Below are 6,376 nucleotides of genomic sequence, written 5' to 3'. Positions count from 1 at the left end.
CCCTTTTATCTCAAGAGAAGAGTCCCCTTCAACATCCATCTCCTAAGAAAGAGCATGGTATCCCTTCCATCTCCTTCACTAATATAATTCAAAATCAAGAGAAAAGCAAAAACTCAAATGATCCTACTCCAAGTGAAGATCAAGATCAAGAAAACTCTTCCAAATCAATTTTAGGTCCTTTCATTCCAAATTCAAACTCTTCATCCATTTTAGGTCCTTTTGTTCCAAAGTCAAAGTCTTCATCCTCCAAATCCATTTTAGGTCCTTTCGTTCCAAAGTTAAACTCTTCATCCTCCAAAACCATTTTAGGTCCTTTCATTCCAAAGTCGAACTCTCTATCCCTTCCATCCATCTTGGGTCCTTACTTCCCTCCATCCACCATTCCATCACCATAAATGATCCATAAGAAAGATCAATAAAGGCACACATCTTTGAACTTCTTTCAAACAACTATCTAAACATCTTTTCAAAACTATTCTTCCATCATTTCCTTCATCTATTTTGGGTTCTTATGTCCCAAAATTTAATTTTCCTCCATCTATTCATCACTTCTCAAGTTGTGTACCAACACTCATCTTGAATACATTTCCATCTATTGTCGCACAAATATTCAAACATTCTATCTATTATCCAACACATCTTTTCTATCCTTCCATCCCTTTCATTCAATCCTTTGCATAAATTCATCATCTGTGAAATAGGCATTTGTGTCATTTTGTCACATGCTTGCCCATGCTTGAATATCATATTCAGTCCATTTCCTAGATATCTATTCATTATACACTTAAGAATCCGAGGTTGTTCCTCTTTAACATTATCTTTTGGTTGGGATACACACTCAATCCTGAAAAGAATCACCTATCGTATCTTGGTACCAACATGTTTTTGATTACTATATCTCGTACACTTAATCAATTGTTCTAAATCATTGTGATCTCTTAGTCGAAGACATGGCTAGTGAAAAATCTAAAATCTTTCTTCAGTGCCAATGTAATTATCAAACCCATGTAAGTTTCATTACTTACAAGCCAATGCAATCAATATAAGAAAAGAAAAAGACAATATCAAAAGATCCAAAGCGTGATCGGGAAAAGAAATATCTAGAAAAGAAAAGAAAAAAATCAAATATCAAATGCTTGGCTATGGGAAAATGTGAGTAACTCCATCGAGGCTATGGATGCTTGGCTGGCAATGGAGCAATATTTGTGATGTTACAGCGATAACCTCATTGGAGCTATGGATTCTTGCTAGTAGCGAGGCTCTATCTAGGATTCTTTTGAAGTCAAGGTAACTCATGTAGCTAGCCATGTTGGATTCTAAAGATTACAATGATCATATGAGCCAGAATGAACCCAATTGCACACACATGGGTAATCAAAGACTAAGCACCTTGATCCAGTTTGGGATTCTTCTTCCCTTTTGAGTTTGTTTTCTAGTTGCTAGATATGTTTGGTTGAATTTTCCAGAGGTTCTAAGTGTGGGTTGGGTCTCTATCTTTGAAAAGTTCAGGAACACTTATTCAGGTACTGCTAAATACTGTGACAATCTTACATGTCACCTCTTTACAAATGGAGACTTCTATACTTGGGGAGAAAGTTTCATCCACTCTATTCTTCATACCACATCTCCCATTATCCTTCCTCCAGTATCCATTACTCTATCTAAATTCATCCAGTACTATCTATGATCTTGCTTCATGCTAATCTATACCATCTATCCTAACTATTCATTTCTTCCATCATCTATCACTATCTATGATCTTGTTTCTTTTATCCATATCCTATCTCCACCCATATCCCCTTTTCCATCCATGATCTTGATCAAAACTAAGGACAAAAAATGATTTCAAAAAAATCTCTTGATGTGTCTCCTCATAAGCTACCCATTCATCTTCCACTCAACAATTCATCCATTCCTTGTCTTTCTATACATTAGGGAAACCAAATACATCTTTCTTCTAATCCAAAAAGCTCCAAAAAGCTCAAATTTTTTTTTAAAAAAATCGATAAAATCAAAAGAACAAAATTGAAAATCAAAGCATGAGCGCATGACCCATCCATCAAATCAACAATAGGAAAACTATCAAAGTCTGCAATCAAACTGAATCAATCATCAATTATCAAATCTATCAAATCATTTTTAAAACCTATCAATCATGGTTTTCTATCAATCACTGAGTTCAATCAAAACTCTGCTAAGCTCTCACATCAGAAACTAAATCAGTTTCTTAGAGCTACTCTATCAATCAAGCTAATCAAAGCTACTCTATCAATCAAGATAATCAAAGCTACTCTATCAATCAAGCTAATCAAAGCAATCCTATCAATCAATCTAGCAATCAAAACTATCTATCAATCTATCAATCATGCAATCACTCAATCAAGTCCCTATTTCATCATACATGTGCATTAAACACATTAAATCTAATCATCAAAGTGATTTTTAGCTTTTGCACTTATGAAATATTGCAATCAAATTGATCACATGTCTTGTTAATCAATTCATCACTCAAAATCTATCAACATCAACGTGTCTTATACAGGGATAGGTACACTCGAAACCAGACAGATCGATATTACACAGGGTACTCACTCTTTGAAACCAGACATTCTTATCAATCATCGAACAAATCAAAACAATGAAATAGATCAGTATGACTCTTGGATTATGTTATGGGTAGTCTTATCTTTATCAATTGATGGCAGGACATGTTTCATCTCTCAAAAATCAGGAAAGACAAAAATATTAGAAAAATAAATCAAAATGTGCAATAAAAACAAGTGGTTAAAACCTGGTAAACACACGCTATCTAGAAAGTGAGTTCCTCCATCTACGAGATCTCTTTACGCACCTATCCACTCCATCCTATCACATCTATCATTGCTATCTATCGCTAGCTTATCCAAAACATCTTTCACATCCATTGCTCTGAACCATTTAGCAAGAAATATGCAGCTTACCAACAGTTAACCAATCTTTGACATACTTGTCGTAGTCACTATCTTAGATTTTATCAGCATCAATCAATCTGCATTTGTATCCCACCATGGTTTGGATCTTGATCAATTCATATATCCATAATAATTTGTGTTTCCACTGGGGGCAAAATCCAAATTCCTTTTGCTAAGGTGATCTTTTGAACATTTGAAAAATCCAAAAAATTCAAAAAACTTAGAAAAACCAAAAACATATAGGGTTTTGAAACAGATAAAAAGCAACAAAGCAACAAAAATCAAGGCATTTCATAACAACTAAATTGTCAAACTTAGAAAATGAAGAATCAACCAGCAAGCTATAAAGGATTATCAAAGATCATTCATTAAGATGATTATATGAGTTAATGACCATTAGAACATGTGAATGACACACAAGGTTTAGTTTTTATATCTTGATTTTATTTCTAATCATGTACTCTATGCAACTCAAGGATGTCCATGACTAGAGAAGCTATGATGGGGCATGATTATTTTCTTTAATTGTTGTCTGTGGTTTATCTCTTACTACAGTATGAACTTGTCTCACGATATGATCAACAAAAGATCGAGGACATTCCAAGTCATGCATGAAAGGAGATAATCCTTGTCTGTTCTGCAAGCAATACTCAAGTCAACTTGATCCTTTATATCAAGTTGCTTGTATTAACTTGCTATATCAAAGTCCATGTAATAAATACTCAGGTCATCTTGAATCATTATGTCAAGTTGCTTGTATTTTCTTACAACATTTAAAGCTCAATGATGAAATCAAGCACTATTACAAGATCACATATGAAGAATGGTAGTACAATTTTTATTTAGATCATTTCATTAGCTCATTTTTTCTGTCTGCATTATAAGCATTCATTGTCAGTTGCATTATAAGCATATCATTTCATTAACAGATCAACGATCATAAATAAATATTGAGTATACTTGGACAAACAAAAACAATTTGCATTTAATCATTATAGGTGCATTCATTTCAGAATCATTTTAAATCATTATCCATTTCATTTAGTTGCATCTTTGCACTTAGATTCATAATCATTTTAAACATTACATATATAAAAATACAAAAACATTCCATATAGATAATTGCATTTGCATCATTTAAGTTAGAAACCATTTTCATTTGCATCCAAGATAATTGAAAATCAAAACAAAAACATATAATCACTGTATCCATATAATCAAAGCATATAGATCATTAAAGCATAAAGCATCATCATCAAATAAAGTAACATGCATATAAATCATCATCATCTTATAGAATCCATGTCTGCATATAGATCATCATAAAATAATAAAAAGTCCAAGTATACAATGATATCAAGATAAACAATACAAGTCCCATCAATACAAATCAAGTCAAGAATCATGACTGCCTCTCGAGCATGTGGGTCTAACAACTAGATCACCTGCAACACTTGCACTAGCATCATCATGCAATGGAATCATTCTTCAATTTAATATCTTCATCATTTATTCAATTATCATCTATCAAGTCTTATATAGGATGTATCTTTCCTGAAATCAGATGTTTTGATCATCTATCATGTCTTATACAGGATGTATCTTTCCTGAAACCCAACATTTTGATCATCTTTTGTCTTATATGGGATGTATCCTTCCTGAAACCAGACTTGATCTCAATCCAATAAATCTTATCAATCTAATTCATCTGATCAATCTGCAATCTATTCACTCATCTATCTTTCATATAACATTCTTCTTGTATCGAGAGATTATCCATGCCTTTAATGCACAAACAATCTCTCGAGGGGGCATCATCATCAAATCAATATCCAAAAATCAATATCTGGGGCACACAATCAAGATTTTTATCTATATCAGGTGCATTATCGAGACTTGATTTAATCTTTGAAACAATGTTGTCTTCACATCATTTCAAAGAAGGGCAAAATGTATACACATAAAAATTGGTTGTGAGCAATTAAATAAATATTTAATATTTATTTAATAATTATCCTCTATTAAATAGTTAATTTGAAAAGATTAATTTATTTAATTCATTTCATGTCTTTCTATTAATTAATATTTTATTAATTAATTCATTTATCCTATTCTTCTAATTAATTAAATATCTAATATTTAATGATTCCTCTAACCAAGTTAATTAAATATGTAATATTTTAATTATCTCCTCCAAAACATTAAAAATCTAATAGTTATTCTCCTATCCTATAGTCTCAAATATTAAATAGTTCTCAAAATTATTTAATCCCTTTTCCAACTCACCCTTCCATCTCCACTTCATCTTCCCTTAGCCAACTCATCCAACATGTGTCTAAGGAAATTAATATTTCTTAAATATTAATTCATCATTTATCTTCAACTTCCAAACTTAATACAAATTGTGTACATACACATATTTCATAACCATTTCCTATATTCTCTCCAACACCCCCTACATCTTAGGAAGGACTTGAGTCCACTTGTCCTATCATGCCTAAATTTCCTCCAACTATCCCTAGATTCTCTCAGTCAGCAACTCAGTCAAGGTGAGATGAGGGAAACTTGTCTTCTTCTTCCCCCTTTCTCTCAACCTTCACCTTTGCTCATAGCCATCCAAATCTATAGATCTGATCAAGACCATTGATCTAAGCCACATCATATTATCCTCTCAAAGTCTATAAAATCAAGAGATTTAGTTGAGAGATTTAGTCTTCAAATTGATCATATGCATCCATGAGTTTTTGAAGCAAATAGCAAATAGCAATAGAAAATATCATATATCATTATAGCATAATCATTTTAGCCTAATCATGTAGTATTGCATATCATAGTATCAGTTAACTACAAGTTATCAGTCCATTCTTCATATGCCATCTTGGAAGCCAACAGTGCATTGTGTGAGAGCACACCATCTGCAACCAGGAACAGTGGAGTTAGGACACAATGAGACATAAGCCATGAAGGTAAAATAATGTTTTATTTTAGTATGTATTTCATGTAGTTTCATTGGTGGATTTTGGATTTCCTGTATGCATTTCCATTGTATTTTGTGAAACTAACTTATTACAGGTAACATTCTGAGGATGAAATTCAAGCTCACACAATCCTGATGGATACTCCTTCAGTTTTGGCTTTTCTTTTTGTTTTCACGATCCATCAGTATAACTATCCCTGATGCATCCACCTTTGGTTTTCCTTTACTTAACCCATCAGGTATCGGCATAGTTCATTTTATGTTCCTCTGATGTCTCAATGACCTCAACATATCAATCCGCATTCTGACTAATCTCCCTACGTTGTCGACACAACTTGCCCCAAAGAACTCCTTGCAACTCCCCATCCACCCTAATAGTCCTATCGGGATTTGACATAGCATAAAATTTCTTCTCTTAATGTTACTTTATCGGTATAATTCACACTAA

Source organism: Cryptomeria japonica, chromosome 11 (assembly GCF_030272615.1).
Source record: "Cryptomeria japonica chromosome 11, Sugi_1.0, whole genome shotgun sequence".
Taxonomy (NCBI): domain Eukaryota; kingdom Viridiplantae; phylum Streptophyta; class Pinopsida; order Cupressales; family Cupressaceae; genus Cryptomeria; species Cryptomeria japonica.
The sequence above is the reverse complement of the archived record's forward strand: the minus strand, read 5'-3'. Positions refer to the sequence as shown.